The sequence below is a fragment of the Oryctolagus cuniculus genome, chromosome 5 (genome assembly GCF_964237555.1).
Source record: "Oryctolagus cuniculus chromosome 5, mOryCun1.1, whole genome shotgun sequence".
In the NCBI taxonomy this organism is placed as follows: Eukaryota; Metazoa; Chordata; class Mammalia; order Lagomorpha; family Leporidae; genus Oryctolagus; species Oryctolagus cuniculus.
The window spans coordinates 169,598,366-169,614,969 of NC_091436.1; the positions used below are offsets into that span (position 1 = coordinate 169,598,366).

The 16,604-nt window shown below is 51.7% G+C and overlaps 1 long non-coding RNA gene across 1 annotated transcript; it reads left to right on the forward strand.

Moving 5' to 3' along the window:
• Positions 1-1,885: 1,885 nt before the first annotated feature.
• On the forward strand, positions 1,886-5,386 carry LOC138849751 (uncharacterized). Its single transcript, XR_011388881.1, has 2 exons — positions 1,886-2,049; positions 4,806-5,386. It is a non-coding gene; the product is annotated as an uncharacterized lncRNA (long non-coding RNA).
• Positions 5,387-16,604: the final 11,218 nt, after the last annotated feature.

Consider the following 16,604-nt stretch of genomic DNA (forward strand, 5'->3'; position numbering starts at 1 on the left):
CCCCAGGAGTTTAGACAAAGAGGAGAGGAGCTGTGTCAGTTGTCTGAGACGCGGCGGTGTGGTCGCAGAGTGTGGTGCAGGTGGCAAGATCTCTGCTGGAAGCCAGGGGACTTGGGTGTTGGATTCTGGCTCTGGCACTGGCAAAGTAGTTTCGCTTTGCAACACAAGTCACTTCATTTCTCTCATAAACATGAGAGGATGACTCCTTCCAGCTCTGTTTTATATTATTCTCAGCAGAAAAACAGGAAAGAAAACACAGATTAAAAATTATTGACCTAAATCTGGCCAATGTACCACTGCCACCTGCATCCACCCAAGGAGGGCCCTGCTAAACAACCCAATTCAGAAAACTGTCCACAGGGTTTCAATGAAGCTTTCCGTAACTGAGGGCGAAAATAAAGCCATGTGTGAGTTTCACTCTACCAGCTTACTACAAACGCAGTGGAAGTGGCATGGGGCCAGTGGCAGAATCTTCAAAGGACAAAGAAATTTCCCACGGGTGAGGGCAGAGTTCTAGCTGCTAGGGGGTTGTTTCTGAGGACACAGGGTTACTGGGACCTGGCAGCATTTGCAAGGCCAGAGGATGGAGATTTTGCTCAGGCAGGATAAAAATAGGGGGAAGAAGGTGCGGAGTCAATTTCTGAACTTATGGAAAGTACCATGGAAGTTCTCAAAAACAACCCCCAGCGAACACCTCACAGCCCAGAAACAGCTTTGGCATGAACCCGGCCCCTGCAATGCTGGGCTGCGTCTGTGTCTTTTTTTTTTTTTTTTTAATTTATTTGACAGATAAGAGTTAATGAGAGAGACAGAGAGAAAGGTCTTCCTTCCATTGGTTCACCCCCCAAATGACCTCTACGGCCGGAACTATGCCGATAGGAAGCCAGGAGCCAGGTGCTTCCTCCTGGTCTCCATGCAGGTGCAGGGGCCCAAGCACCTGGCCATCCTCCACTGCCCTCCCAGGCCGCAGCAGACAGCTGGACTGGAAGAGGAGCAACCGGGACTAGAACCTGGCACCATATGGGATGCCGACACTGCAGGCAGAGGATCAACCAAGTGAGCCCGGCGCCGGCCCCGCGGCTGTGTCTTAAGAGGCGACTCAGATGGAGGGAAACAACCTTTGGCATCCTCAGTATCGTCCCTAGGAGGCGTCTTCATTTGAATTCCAGTGGCCGTCACCTCCTGACACCAAATGACAAGGTCCTGCAAGGGTCCATCGGCTGATCTTGGTGTTTTAGAAGTACCGAGAAGCCCAGGAGACACAGCCGTTTCTTTATGTTGTAAGATGGGGGCCCAGGTACCAGAACGGCCAAGGACTAGGTCTCCAGGCACTGGCCGAGCTAGTCCAGCCTGGTGTCACCTCTCCCCTACATTTCACGAGCTGCGGGGTCTCAGGAATGGGGAAAGCCAGTCCCAGAAAGTGTTAAGGAGGCTGGGATTCTGGAGCCCTCTTCAGTATACTCACAATTATAACCGAAGTCCTTGTGCACAGAGTGCCTGCTTCCGACTAAGGAGCAATATATGCATAAAATAAGAACACCTGCAGGTCCTTTTAATGACAAGCGCAGAGTCGGAACACTAGATTGTCAGAAACCAACCACAAGTGAAGTGCAGTCAGCGCCTCGAGCCGGGCCAACGGGTTCTCATTCCTGTTCTTCTGCGTTCCGTGAAGTGCGCTCTTCCAAAAATCACCATTCATTGACACTACTGCTTCAAGGCACAAGGTGCAGGAAGAATTCCCTCTCTCCTTACTAAAAAGCTTCCAAACCCATTTTTCCTTCGAGATTCTTTATGGGGCACATCAACTGTGACTGCCTCTTCTCTGTGGGTTCAGTCTGCCAAGCCGCCTCTGGCCCTTGTCCACGTACAGCGCTCCCGCCTATGCAGTTCCTGGGTTCTTGGATCTCAGTGGTGCCAGGGAGCAGGGAGCTCCGTCCGGCTTGTATCACCGTGAATCTGGTGGCTCATTTATAGGGGGACCAACGGGAAGGACAGGATGGCCAAGCAGTAACAGATTTCAGCGCTCACTGAAACGGCATGCGGCAGATGGTAGGATTGCTTGTTTGTTTGGGGTGTTTTGTTTTTGTTTTTCTGTGAATTTATTTCAAATTCAGCAGCAGGGTGTTATCTTTAGCCTCCAGTTTAAAAACCAAAACTCACCTCATGACCAGCCCAAGCAGGTGTGTGGAGCACAAGCAGTAGCTGCTGTTTTTTTTTTTCTTTCATTTCTGGGAAGTACATTATTTTTGAGCTGTGTAAGTCATTAACGCTGAGTGCTGTCTTCCATGGACCTTCCGTGAGAGAAAACATTCTGGTGGAAGGCAGGAAGTATCTAGAATGACAGCAAGTTTCCCCAGCCACCCAATCAGTTTCCTTAGGAAAAAAAAAGCCTGGTGACAATACAGATACAGAAAATATATTGCAAACATTTTAATAAAAAATTAAATTGCCTGCAATCTAGAAATACTACTATTAACATTTGAGTTTGGGGTCTTTTAAAAGAACATGTTTTCAATTTATAGATGATATAAGCTTTATAAAAAACAACACTATAAAAATTGTTTCATATTATACACTAACCAATATTATTGAGACTTTTCTGTGTGGTTAAGCACCGTCTACAACTGATTTAATGTCTGCATAGTTCCTCCCTTGTACAGAAGTGGCCCTGATATATGTCAATCCCGTTTGGGGATTTTAGATGACTTCCAGTTATTCACCAAGCAGTACGTTAACAAATATTGTAGGGGCTGGTGCTGTGGGTAGAATGCTGAGACTCTGTCTGCTACAACGGCATCCCATGTGTGCCGATTCGGGTCCCGTCTGCTCCTCTTCTGATCCGGCTCTCTGCTATGGCCCAAGTGCCTGAGCCCTTGCACCTGCGTGGGAGACCCAGCAGAAGCTCCTGGCTCCTGGCTTTGGATTGGCTCAACTCCAGCTGTTACAGTCATCTGGGGAGTGAACCAGCAGATAGAAGATCTCCCTCTCTCTCTCTCTCTCTCTCTCTGTCCATTTCTGTCTGCAGCTCTGCCTCTGGAATGAATAAATAAATAAAAATCTAAAAAATAATTTAAAAATAACTATTGTAGCCACACATGTTTAGGTGCACATGCAATTTTCACACTGGTGTAAAACTCTTCCAAATAGAATTGATGAACGTTCAAAAGTTTTGAGGTTTTTGATGTCTACCACCCTAGCGTCCACGTGACCCCAGGTACATGTGCTTCTGCCTGTATGTTTATCAATGCTATGGACAAACAAACAGCGTTTCACCTCTGTTCCACACTTGTCCTGATGGCCCATGAAATAGACCAACATCAGCTAGCTAGGCCGGTGGCCATGGAGGGGCTTCCTTTCCCAGAGAGGGGCCACGGAGTGGTGTGGCCAGGGCCTCTCCGGTGCGGGGCTCAGCCTGTCTCTGCAGCGCAGGTGACCCACAGTGTGGGTGGTGGGGGTGACAGCGGCAGGGTCAGAAGGTGTCACCTAGAAAGGAGACACAGTCGTGGCGCAGCCTGAGAGCCGCGAGCTGGCGGGGCACCGAGGAGCGCCCCCTTGGCCTTGGTGCTGGAGCACCGCCCTGGCGGTGGGCAGTGGCAGCCTGGGCGAGCTGCAGCCCACGCCCGAGGCTGCCAGTGGGTAGAACAGCGCTGGGAGGCGCTTCCTGTGGCTGATCAAGTTCCAGTGATCGTCCACTAAGGTTTGAGGTCAGAAATGCCAAACGCCTGCTAGACAGAAACAGTTCTCTGTGGAGTATCTCAGGTGGAATTCCACCAGCCCCGGGCTTCCAGGGGCTGGGAGAGACCCACAGGGGTAGCCAGAGGCAGGGTGGTGGGCCAGCCCAGGTCGCTGGTCCGCCAGTTCTCCTTCTCGCCTGGATGCAGGGAATCCCAGCTCTCCAATCGTATTCAGCATCAAGCTCAGAGGGGGTGAGCTGGCTGTCACTCCTCTCTCGCCCCAGAGCGCTGCTCCCTGTGAAACAACTCGCCAGCCTCCACATGCAGCCCTCGGTGTGTGGGTGGACGCCTCCCCCGGGTGACTTCACACAAGATAAGTTTCTTTTCTACACTGTGATGTCTGAAAAGCTGGAAAATGAGAAATGAGGTCAAGAGAGACCTGGTGTGAGGCACAGAAACAGAGCCTGAGAGAGAGAGAGAGAGAGAGAGAGAGCAACAGGAAGTCAAGTCACCCAGGGAGTCACCACGCTCTTTCCCTTTCCTTCTTTCGAATGGGAAAATAGTTCTGTAGCGAATCAGAGCTTTGAACTTTCAGAAGAAACTGAATTATGACAGTCTTCACCCTTCCTGAGGTTCACCGTGGGAACGGGCATGGGCATGAAATAGAAACCTTTAAGAGGACCCCAAGAACTTGGTTTTTTTTTTTAAGATTTATTTATTTATCTATTTATTTGAAAGGAAGAGTGATAGAGGAAAGGACAGAGAGAGGGAGGGAGAGGGAATCTTCCATCCACTGATTCATCCCCCAAATGGCTGCAACAGCCAGGACTGGGCCAGGCTGAAGCCAAGGAGCCCAAAACTCCATCCAGGTCTCCCACGTGGGTGTCAGGGGCTCACACACTGTCTTCCCGGGCACATTAGCAGGGAGCTGGATTGGAAGTGGAGCCGCTGGGACTCGAACTGGCACTCCAATATGGGGTGGCAGCATTGCAGATGGCAGCTTAGCTCCCTGTCCCGCTACGCCAGCCCTATCATGAACTCCTGACCAAGGATTTGGACCCAACACACTGCCGTCTTACTAAAGGGAACAAAATTCTTGCACCACTTTCGCTGTTTCTTCCCTCCCTGCAGACGCAGTGCCCGGGACTGCAGCACCCCCGTTGCCCCAGGAGGGAAGCACAACAAGGATCTTACGGTGCTGGTGCTGACATCCTGGCTCCCGCTCCGCTCGGTGAGCACCTGCCTCGGCTCTGCGTGTCGTGTTCAGTGATGACGTGCTGCATCGGTCGAATTGTATCCCTCACAAAACTCTGATGTTGAAGTCCTAATGCAGAACTCCGGAAGGTAACTGGTGATTAAGATCTTTTAAAGGGGCCGGTCATTGGCGGAGCGGGTTAATGCCCTGGCCTGAAGCACCGCCATCCCATATGGGCACCGGTTTGAGACCCGGCCGCTCCACTTCCGATCCAGCTCTCTGCTATGGCCTGGGAAAGCAGTGGAGGATGGCCCAAGTGCTTGGGTCCCTGCACCCACGTGGGAGACCTGGAAGAAGCTCCTGGCTCCTGGCTTTGGATCAGCACAGCTCTGGCTGTTGTGGCCATCTGGGGAGTGAACCATGGGATGGAAGACCTCTCTCTCTCTCTCTCTGCCTCTCCTCTCTCTGTAACCCTGACTTTCAAATAAATAAATAAATAAATCTTAAAAAAAAAAAAGATCTTTTAAAGCGCAGATTAAGTTACAATGAAATAGTCGGTGTAGACTCTGATGCCGGCTGAGTGGTGTCCTGGTGAGAAGGGAGGATCAGAACCCGGAATCACACAAGGAGGAACTTGGGAGGACCAGGGAGAAGATGGCCATCTACGGCCTGGAGAGAGGCCTGGAGGAAACCGGCCCTGCCGACATCTCGATCCTGACTTGCAGCCTCCAGAGTTGCGAGGAAATGAACGTCTATTTAAGGCCTCCAGTCTGTGGCAATTTTTGTGTGTGGCAGCACTGAAAAATGAACACAAATACAGCTTAAGATGCTGTTGGTTGTGTATTCTTACAGCCAAAAGCCTTCCCGACACTTTCTAGTCTTCTGAAACACGTGGGATTTTTAGGGCCCAGGAAAGATATTTTTCTTTCATATTGAAACAGTTATGCACTGCTTATTTTTTTCTATTATGTAATAGCCAGGTCCCCCAACCCACTGCCTTTAAAACTTTATGCAGAAATTTCTTCAACAGTCTTTAGAACACACCTTCAAAATATAGGAACACAAAATAAAGGAATAAAGTAAAATTTCAAAAATTGAATATGACCCTAATTAACCAAAACGGTTTATCACCACTACAGGCGAGTAAGGTAAGTGTAGATTTAACTGGGACCGCAACAGCCCAGAGTCTGTTGCAGCAGAAAATTAAGAAACTTGACCTTTGTCACCATGACTATTTATATAATTATCTAAAGGGCTGTCTGCTTCCTTAAATAGCCATAGCGTCACACGCGGATGTGACACTGGGACAGATGAGCAGTGGATGGCATCTGACTTTGTAAAGGGCACCGAGGACCAGAGTTCCCGTGCAGCCACCATGTGTCACCAGAGTCACTGGGCTTTGTGACTGAGCTGCCACCATCTTTTAAAAGCGGCGTCATATTGAACTAAGCTAGAATCGTTAGGTTCTAAGAAAAGATGGGTGATTTTAAGAATAGTTGTGCTAAAAGAGAACATCCAGAATGCCAGAAGTAATGAAATTTATTGACAAATTTTGCAAACAAAAAAAAAGGTTGAAACTTTTTCATGAAAAATACACAAAAACAGAACACTGGGGAAAGCGTTGCAACACGGACGCACGATCGTGGGCTTCTTTGCTTGCTCCACAAAGAGCGTTGTCGTATCAGTGAGGAAAACGGAAACGACCAACAATTCTGCTGAAAAATAGACTGTCATTGGCCATTCACAGCCACCAAATGGGGCAGAATGCTCACGTTACAGGCTCAATTAAAGAAATGCACATGCAAATACCAACTCAGTATAGCTGGCTTTTGTAGACTGTTGGTGACAGCAAAGCTTGATAAAACTCTGTGCGGGTGAAGTTCACCAGACGCTGGCCTGCACGGCTGGGGAGGCGGCAAATCCGTGCAATGATTAGGGTGGGCCCTAGGGCAACTCCTGTCAAAACCTAAAAGGCACTCGTCTTTGTCCAGGAAGCTTACTCCATGGACATGTGTTTTCAAGTATCAGAGAGAGGCACCAGTTGCGGCCTTGTTTGCAAGAGCAAGAAAAGGAGAGGAGGAGGAGAAGGAAACTCCCACGTCCACCAACAGGAGAGGAATCAGATGAAAATTCTGCAGCTCCTGAACGGAATGAGGTGGTATGCGAGAGCTCTGCACTTCTTACCAGTGAAAGGACAGGTGTGCGCATGGGTGTGCGTGTGTGCACATACATGTGTGAGTGCGCCACTACATGCATATCTGTGCATTTATTGATTTATGATTTCACCTGGGATGAATCTGAGGGATTCACTTTATCTCTGGATAATGGAAACAGGTTCCAGGGCCAGGTCTGAAGTGCATGGGGGTTTGCTGTATTTTATTTTTATTTGTTGAGGTTCAAGGTGCCCCTCATTCTGAGTCAGCACCAGTGCCGCTTGCCGGCTCACGGCTCCAGGGCTCACTGGCTGGGAAGCCGGGTCGCGCTGGGCTGTGGGAAGTCCACAGGTTTCAGTTCACATGATTCGGAGCACACGTTCGAAGAGGGTCAGCCTCTTGTCCGCCACCCATTCGAAGGGTTTCAATCTGACTTTGGGGAGCATCTAAACCTGAAGAAAGACGCCAACCACACACACCCAGGTGAGTTTCATTGTCAAAACCATTGAAACTGGCTGCGATCCACACCCCCCACCCCATGGCCGGGCCGAGCTTCTCTCCGATTTCAGACCTCGAAGGGAGGGATGCGCTCCTGCAGCTGAGCCCCGCTTTCTGCCTCAGAATATCTGATGTCCTGACCACCCTCCCCCCGAAACAGCTGGGGTACTGGGAGGGCTCCTGAGCCCGGACTTTCCAGAAGGCAGTGCTGAGAGCCGCTGGCACTGCCCCAGGAGTCCACGGAGCCCTGCACGTGCTGAGGGGAGAAATCAACTTGCCAGGGGCACAGTATTTACCTCTTTCAGCCCCTGTCAATCTCCTCCTCCCAGCAAAAAAAAAAAGTGTCATTCTTTATTCTGGAAAATTGAAGAACATTTTCTCCCATAGCCATTGAGCAGTTAGCCAAAACGGGGGTGATGTGAGTCCTTCCTGGGTTGAAAATAGATTACCTGGCTTTATGCTGAGCCATAAAATGTGGGGGGGGGGGGGGGGCGGAGTGTACCTTCTTCAAAAAGTGTGAAAACTACTGAGCCGTGGACTGCCATGGCTGTAATGAGCAGGACCCTCTCCTAGGGCTTGATTGTCAAGTGTGTGCCAGAATCCACCGTTCTCATCGGCTCATGTCTTCCTTGTCTCCATACCTCTCGCTTCCTTCCTCCCCACTTCCGTCTTCCTGACACCCTGGCTGACCACCTCTGGTTTGAGAATACATTGCACATGTACTTCGCGTCATAGACCCGCCAGTCGCTGGCGTCATCTTCCTCTCGGGGGGATCTGATCAGATGTCCAGGGAACACTCTGGAGTGACTCACAACTGGCCCAAACAGAGGGCAGGAGCAGATTCAGCCCAGAGGATTTCTTCGTAGTAAGATACAGAGGGAGGTCTGCTGGACATACCTGGCAGCATTTTCCTCCCCAGTAAGGCAGAGAGGTCCAAGAGGAGAAAGTGGGCGTGTGCAGCCGCCATCTTGCTTGTGACGGATGGCTGCAGGGCAGGGAGCCTACTAGAGATGTCCTTTATGCTTTTTCTCTTTTTGTCCAAAAATCATATTAATGTATCTCAGCCCTAAAACACTGAATGGAGTGGGCACAGACATTTGGGTCCATGGGTAAGCCAGCTCCTGGGACTCCTGAAACCTGTACTGGAGCGCCTGGGTCTGAGTGCCACCTCTGCTTCTTTTTTTTTTTTTAAGATTTATTTATTTATTTGAAAGTCAGAGTTACACATAGAGAGGAGAGGCAGAGGGAGAGAGAGAGAGAGGTCTTCCATCCCACGGTTCACTCCCCAATTGGCCGCAATGGCCGGAGTTGTGCCAATCGAAGCCAAGAGCCAGGAGCTTCTTCCGGGTCACCCACGCAGGTGCAGGGGCCCAAGGACTTGGGCCATCTTCTACTGTTTTCCCAGGCCATGGCAGAGAGCTGGAGGGAAGTGGAGCAGCCGGGTCTCGAACTGGTGCCCACATGGGATGCTGGCACTGCAGGCCAGGGCATTAACCCGCTGCTCCACAGCACTGGCCCCCATCTCTGCTTCTGACCTAGCTTTCTTCCAGAGTGCTCCCTGGAAGCAGCAGGTGATGGCTCAAGCACTTGGATCCCTGCCACCTACATGGGAGTCCTCAACTGAGTTCCAGGCCCTGCCCTGGCTAGTGTAGGCATCTGGGCAGTGGGCAGCAGAATGGAAGATTTCTCTTCTCTGTCTCTTTTTTTTTCCTTTCAAATAAAATGAAAGCAAATGAACAATTTGTAAATCAAGTGAGACAAAGAATTGTATGAAATTAGTTACAATGGGGCATAGTAATCATGATTACAGAAATGCATCAAATAATGTTGGTTACACCAAAGAGTGAACAGCCAGCCCTGCTCCCAGGAGCTGGGAAAGCTTCCCTAAGGAGGACTGAGGGCACTGACCTTGACAGAGGGGCCCAGAGCTGGGCAACGAGGGTGAGACTTGCATTCTGGGGACTCTGGTCTAGGGCAGTCAGTGCCGCCGGAGGGTGACCTGCGACAGTGGTGTGAGGCCAGATGGCGGCGGGTTTTGCGTGCAATGCTCAGGAACTGAGTTTTGATTTCTTGATAATGGCATGTGTGTACAAGGACACTCGCGTGTACAGTACTCAGGCTCCTGTCACACAGGCCTTTGTCCCCACTTGCTGGGAGAGAGCCCCTAGGTCCTTAGAGACTCCCCAGTGACCGGAGTGTCTTGGTTACTCATGTGAGCCCTAAGGAGGTGCTAGGAGGTGACTCATGGAGGGGTCTGGATAGCTTGGGCAAGGGGGTGGCCCTGGAGCCCTGGAGCCCGAGTTCAACCACGAGGCCGACAGTTCCTTCAATCACGCTCTGTGTGATGAAACCCAGGAAAGGCTCTGGCCCCCACAGCTTGCTGAAGCTCCTGGCTGCTCAAACACGTCAAGGTAGGCGGAGCTTCTGGAGCACACACAGGCTCTGTCTGCAACCTTCCAGAAGGAGGCCCTATTTCCCCTCGGTGTGCTGGTCCTGATTTATGTCCTTTACAATAAAACCACCCCCCACCATGTGGAGCACTTTTCCTGGGTTCTGTGCGTCACCCTAGTGCATTATCAATCCCGAGGGGATAGGGAACTCCCTGAATCAGTGGCCACTTGGTCAGAAGTACGGATGGCCTGGACCCCGGCGTCTGAAGTGAGGGCTGTCTTGCTGGGGACAGTGGCTTTCACCTGTGGAGTCTGGCTCCGGCTTGCGGGGTTGGGGTCTGAATCTCCCCCCGGCCCGCACACTGCATGGAAGGGGCTGCAGCGGCTGGGGTGGGGGAGGGCTCTGCTGCACCCCAAGTCCACTGCTCCTTCGGGAAAATTAATGGAGTGGGGACTGGAGGTGAAAATGGGGAGAACCAAAAATCATCCTGAATGTGGCCTCTGAGGGGGCGGCTTCTTGCATCTGTCGCAGGGACACCCCATCCCAGATGCAGTGTCACAAGCAAGCTGCACATGGATTGGCCCAAATGCGCTCGATTTTTTCAGAGTAAAGAGTAACACCAACAGATAGCGTAACTGCCATTTACTGAGCACCCGTAAAGGGAAAGACACCAAGTAAGCGGGGGATTGTGGCATTTTCCTCTGATCCCCGCAGTCACCATGTAGCAGAGCGCAGGGGCTCGGCACCAAGGCAGCTGCCACCTGGCACCCTGGCACCAGGGTGGGGCTCAAGTTCTGCCAAGGAAGGCTTTGCAGGCTGAGTCAGAGGCTGGGGACCGAGTGCACTCCCCTTCCCACCTTCCTTCCTCCTCCCCCTCCCTGTCTCCTCAGTCACTTCCCCACGGAGGAGGCTGAGATCTCTGAGTTCTCTCAGTGGACAGCCAGCACACCCAGCTTATCAGGAGCCCCGGGAGGGAGTGAAATATGAGACAGGAGGGGTCTTTTGACTCACAGGGTGCTCTGGAACCCAGAAGGCGGGGCAGGGAGTGGCCTGGCCAGGGAGTGTTACTGTGGCAGAGCAGTCAGGAGCTGTCCCTGGTGGTGGGAGGTCAACGTGTGGATGTCTGAAGCGAGGACACAAAGCTGGGTTTGAGGAGTGGGTTTGCTGCCCGTTGTGAGAGTTCAGGCAGTGGTGCAGCCAGTGGAGGTGAGAAACTGAAGACCAGGTCTCTGGTCTACACAGCCCTCGTCTGTGAGGCGCAGCTGCACGACCCTCAGTGGACGCCTGAAGCCATGACTCTATGTAAGCACCTGTATTATACATATATGTGTATGTATGTTATATATACACACACACAGGTCTAAGACAAAGTCTACTTCATAAATCAAGCACAGTAGAAAATTAACAGCAGCTAAAAATAAAGTTGGACAAGTACAACAATATGATGAAAAGTTATTTTAAATTTATGAGTTATTTCTGGAATTTTCCATTTAATATTTTCTGACCTGGGTTGACCGTAGGTAACCAAAGCTGCTGGTGGGGGTAGGGGTGGGGGTGGATACTGTGTGTGTCGTCAGAGAACCCTGGGTTTCAAGCTCATTCTGCCACTTTCTATCTCCTATTTCTACTTCCATTTGGTTCCCTAAACTCTAAAACAGAGACAGTAATAGTAGGACGCCTGGTACAAAGCATGTACCCACACAATCATGTTTATTGTTTTTCACTTAATTCTAATGCATGGTTGAAAAAGATGTGTACCAAGGCACTTGTTGGAGGAATGGCTTGTATGCCACGTGTGAAAGTCCTGTGGAGGTTTTGAAGGATGTCACAAGTGGGCGTGGCACGCTTCCTCACCCAGGCCTCTAGATGTGACTTAGGACCCCAGCTTCCCCATCACACAGCACCAGGGAGCCGGCGACATCCATGAGTCCTGTTGAAATCCAGCTGGTGGTCCGCAGATCAAAGAGACAAAGTTGCCAACAGAGGTAAGAGATGCAAATCAGTACTGGGGGAATCTCTACCTTGCATTCCTTAGGGAACAGACTCTTTCTCAGCCTTTCAGAGGATAATGTTGGGGTGGTGGTGGGGGAGCAGCCAGGTAGAAGTCACTGTGCCATCTCCCAGGGCCATGAGGCAGGCAGAGGGCCCCGACCTTGAGAGGTGAGGGCTGAATCAGGCTAGCGATATGAGTCAGCCCTCTCTCCCAGAGCCTAATTTTGTGAAAAGTCCTGCCAAGATGTTCAGATGCAAGACAGAGATGAAGGTTCTGAGTGATTTCTGGAAATTGCTCTATTTTGTACTGCGATCCCTCCCTCGAGGCACAGAGCAGCCTGAGTCACAGCTAGGGAAGCTGTCAGCCCCTCAGGCTTCGCTGTCCCTGGGACTTCCTGAGCTCCCCACTGGGTTCAGCCAACCCCTCCCCCTGGGGAGGAGCCATCCTGCCCTTCTTCCTTAGTGGATCTGCCAGCTGAGTCAACCCGAGGCCCACTTGCTTAGGTTCTGGGCTGCTCTCCTCCGGGCTGTCCCCCGCCACCTCCCCCTGCCTCACTGGGCCGCCATCTTGACACGTGGCCACATTTCCGTGTCTCTCAGCCACCACCCTGTGTGGATTGTGGGGACGTAGGCGGGACGTGGAGGCGAGGGGTTGGGGGTGGTGGCTGCAGAAGATGAGCGAGTCACGAGTGACATTTGCTGAGCACCGTTACTTTCGCATAATCAGTGTGGGGCAGATTTTCCAGCCCCTGTCGGACGGATGAGAAAACCGAGCCTCAGGAGTTAAGTGACAAAGCTGCTTAGCCCGGCATCCAGCGCAGGGCTGGCCCTTGGCAGCGGAGGCAGCCCGAGTCTTTCCTCTTGGGCTCCACGTGGCCTCCCGTCCACTTCACTTGCGCCTGTCCCTGCCATGCATTCTGAGGGCATCCAGAATGCTCACTGGCCACCTTGCACTGAATCGCGTGCTCCTGCCCCAGCCCCACCACTCCACATGCTCTCTGCACCTCTCCGTCCTCATCAGAAAATGGGAGGATCATCTGGTCTACCCTGCTGGAGCGCTGTGATACTTAATGAGCATACCCTACCACCAGCGTCTACTTGGGGCCTGACACGTGGTCAGCTGGCTGGGTGCACAGAGAGAAAATGCCTTGGTTTCCCGAAGCCATTCTTTGAAAGCCTGACTTCCAACAGCTTCCTCTCTCCCCAATGCATCCAGACTTTGCATCGGTCAGAAGGGTTCCACAAACCTTCCGGAATCTGGATCGTGGGGGAGCCATCATTCTCCCACGGAGGGGCAGACAAAACAAGATGAAGTGTTAACAGGATGTAGGTGCCTGAGCGGGAACCCAACTCCTAGGCCGTCTCCTCAGCAACGGAAGGAATGTTCTCAGGAATCAGTGAGAGCGTGTTCTCTACAGGTGATCCACAGTCAAGACTCAACAGGCTCAAGTAACAGGCACTGTGGCATCACCTCCCACAGGAAGCCCAGAGTCAGGGCAGACTCCAAACACCACACTCCCGGTTGTGGCCCCATGGGCCTAACCCTCCCTGCCTCCCTCCTACCTTTCAGTCCTTCCTTCCTTCCTTTTTTTTTTTTTTTTAATTTGAAAGGCAGAGTTACAAAGAGAAAGAGAGAGAGAGTAAGAGAGAGAGAGAGAGAGAGAGGTCTTCCATCCGCTGGTTCACTCCCCAAATGGCCACAACAGCCGGAGCTGGACTGATCCAAAGCCAGGAGCCAGGAGCTTCTTCTAGGTCTCTCATGTATGGGTGCAGGGGTTCAAGGACTTGGGCCATCTTCCACTGCTTTCCCAGGCCATAGCAGAAAGCTGGATCGGAACAGGAGTAGCCAGGACATGAACCAACACCCGCATGGGATGCCGGCACCGCAGGCAGAGGCTTAGCCCACTGTGCCACAGTGCCGGCCCCATGACTATTGCTCTCGTGTCTGCTGGGTGGCAGCTCTGCCGGATGCCACACCCACACAACACAGGGGACACTGTCTCCTCCTTCAGAGTGATGGACTCTGTCCAGACGCTCCTGTCTCAATGGTTGGGCTCCAGTCCTGTATGTGTTCCAGAACCATCTCCCAGCAAGAGAGTTGGAATGACCTTGACTGGCTAAGCACAGCGGTTTTTCACTCTGGTTGCACATTAGAATCACACTGAGCTTCCAAGTAGGAGTGGCTGCACCTGCCTTCCAGAGACGCAGGCTCCAGTGCTGTGCAGGAGAACCCAAGGGGCAGAACGCCACCCACAGGTGCACCCAATGGCCAGAAAGAAATCCAGGATCATGGACGCTGGCCCCACCGTGCCTGGCGGAACCCTGAGGGGAGAGGAGGGCGGCTCACATCCTCACTGACACCAGGCCTGGCACAGTCACAGCTTCACCCACAACCTGGAAGGCCTGCATGGCCTCCTGCGCCTCCCACCTCTTCCTAGAATGAACCCATGCTGTTTGGGCAGAGCAGGCTTACCGAGGAAAACCACGTCCAGGCAATTCCAAGAATGAAGCAGCCCTGGACCCATGAAAGGAAAGCGCCCGCCTTGGCCTCCTGTCCCTGAGAGGCCACGCCCACTGGCAGCCGCATCGTCTGGGGTATCCAGAGCCATGCTGTCTCAGGCTTAGCTCCGAAAGCTCTCCTGTTCTTCAGTGTTGGTAACCAAGGTAAAGGAGCGGTTGTGCCTCTCAGAAAATGGGTTCATTTTCAATTGCTTCAGGGATTTTTGAAAGAGGTAGGAGGGGCCTTATGTAATTGAGAGCTTTTCCGTCCAATGAGTGATGCCCGACCCTCACCTAAATATTCCAGGAAATATGTAAATAAAATAGTGCTGTTTTATTTAAATTGTTTTCAATTTAAATCAAAAATGAATACAGTTAAATAAAATAGCTATTAAATGAGTAAATATCTTATTTTCTTATACATTTTCTTATAGGTTGTGGGGTGTAATTTAATTTTGGCAAAAGACTCCACAAAAGCGGATGAATGCATGGACATTTAAATGCAACAGTGGTGGAGAGTGGCTGTAATTAACACCCAAGTCGGGGTGACAAAGGGCTCATGCCTGCCGCTCACAGGTGGCCACTGAGCAGGCTCCTGTTCCTCCACCCTCAGAGGGATTTCAGCATTCACCGCGCAGGCCAGACCCGGTGACGAAGCAACGTAGGATGACACGAGGTTAACGCCAAGGAAGCCCATGCGGGCCACATGCACGCAAGGACGGTGCTCATAGTTCCAGAATGGCCACCTGCCCAGCTGACTGTGCGTGGGGCGGGAAGCCACGTTTGTTCTGGGAAACGGGTGCACAAAGCAGAGGCCTGGAGGGGTCCACCCTCGCTCCCTGACATCGTCAGAAAATGTGATTGTCATTGCTGCAAGCCCTCTTGCCTCAGGTGCGACAGGTGTTCACGCGGGAACCCGGCTTTGTGTGTGTGTGACCCTGAAGCACTCGCCACTAAGCCACTTTGGTGAAGTCTCTGACCAGAAGTGCACCATAGCCCAGGATGTCTAAGAGGTGAAAGACTGCCCTCTGGCAGAGCTGGGGTGGCCACACTGGAGCGGTCTGATGGCTCTGCCCTGGGGTGGGGGGGGCAGGGGGGGTTCCCGGGGGGGAGTGCCTTCTCGGAGTCTCCACTCCTAGGGCCACATGGGAACACGGAAAGTCAAATATGTGATTTCAGACAATGACACTAGACAGCAGGTAGGAAATTATATAACTGGATGGATCATTATTTTCCACTGTGGGTATGCGCGGATGAAAATGTCCCTCTTAGTCTCGAGACTGAGCACTTCGACACATACGTTCTGTTTGAAAGCTCTCAACACTCTGCTCTCTGGCTAGCCGCGTCGGGTAACAGTGCCTTCTCCAGTGCTGCCGACTAGCTTCCGGCTCACTCGGCTTCTTTTTCTTTTCAGGAAAGCACTGGGCCCGGAGCTAGAGAAGTCCAAGCAGAAAGCGCCAGGCTGGGCCGCGGCCGTGCAGCTCATTCCGTTTTCTAGTTATTGTTACTCAGCTCACACACTCAGAACCACAGCGTCTTCACTTCCTTTGGCAGAAGAACTCTTTCAGCTCTGGGAATTACAAACACTTAGCAGTGTTACAAGTTTCAGGGGAAAAAAGATGGTTTCTTTTCCTATCAGAGGTGTATTCTCTCCGCAGATGCCACTCTTCACATTTAAATAACCGAAATCCAGGACTCGAATGCAGCGGGCAGAGTCAAAACTCGCTGTTGACCACATGGTCCGTTTTCAAACCTCCTTATTCCCAAGAGAGCGCCCAGGTCTTCAAGGCAGGACGTTGTTTATTCCAAATTAACCGCGGCTGTTTTTTTTTTTTTTTTTTAAACAGGAAGTTCGCAGATAGAGGTGTTTTAAGGATCCCTCACTAGAGGTGCTGGGGAGTTCTATAGGTTTTGAAAATTCTGTTAATTTCCCCCAAGTTGCAGGTCGCTTTCTCTGAATGAATGACCTGACTTTGTGGTCATCTGGCCTTCTTGCTCTCTGCTTGTGTGTGACACCGTCCTGCCCCTTCTCACTGACCAGCACTCATCCGACCCGGGGGCTGAGTGGAGCTCATGAGGAGTTTACAGGAACCGGAGCCAAGCCAGCGCCCTCAAGGTTGCAAACGACATTTTGGAAGGCAGTGCAGATATCTGCAGGTGGCACACACATCTGCCCGGGGCCTGTGTTGTGGCGCATTGGGT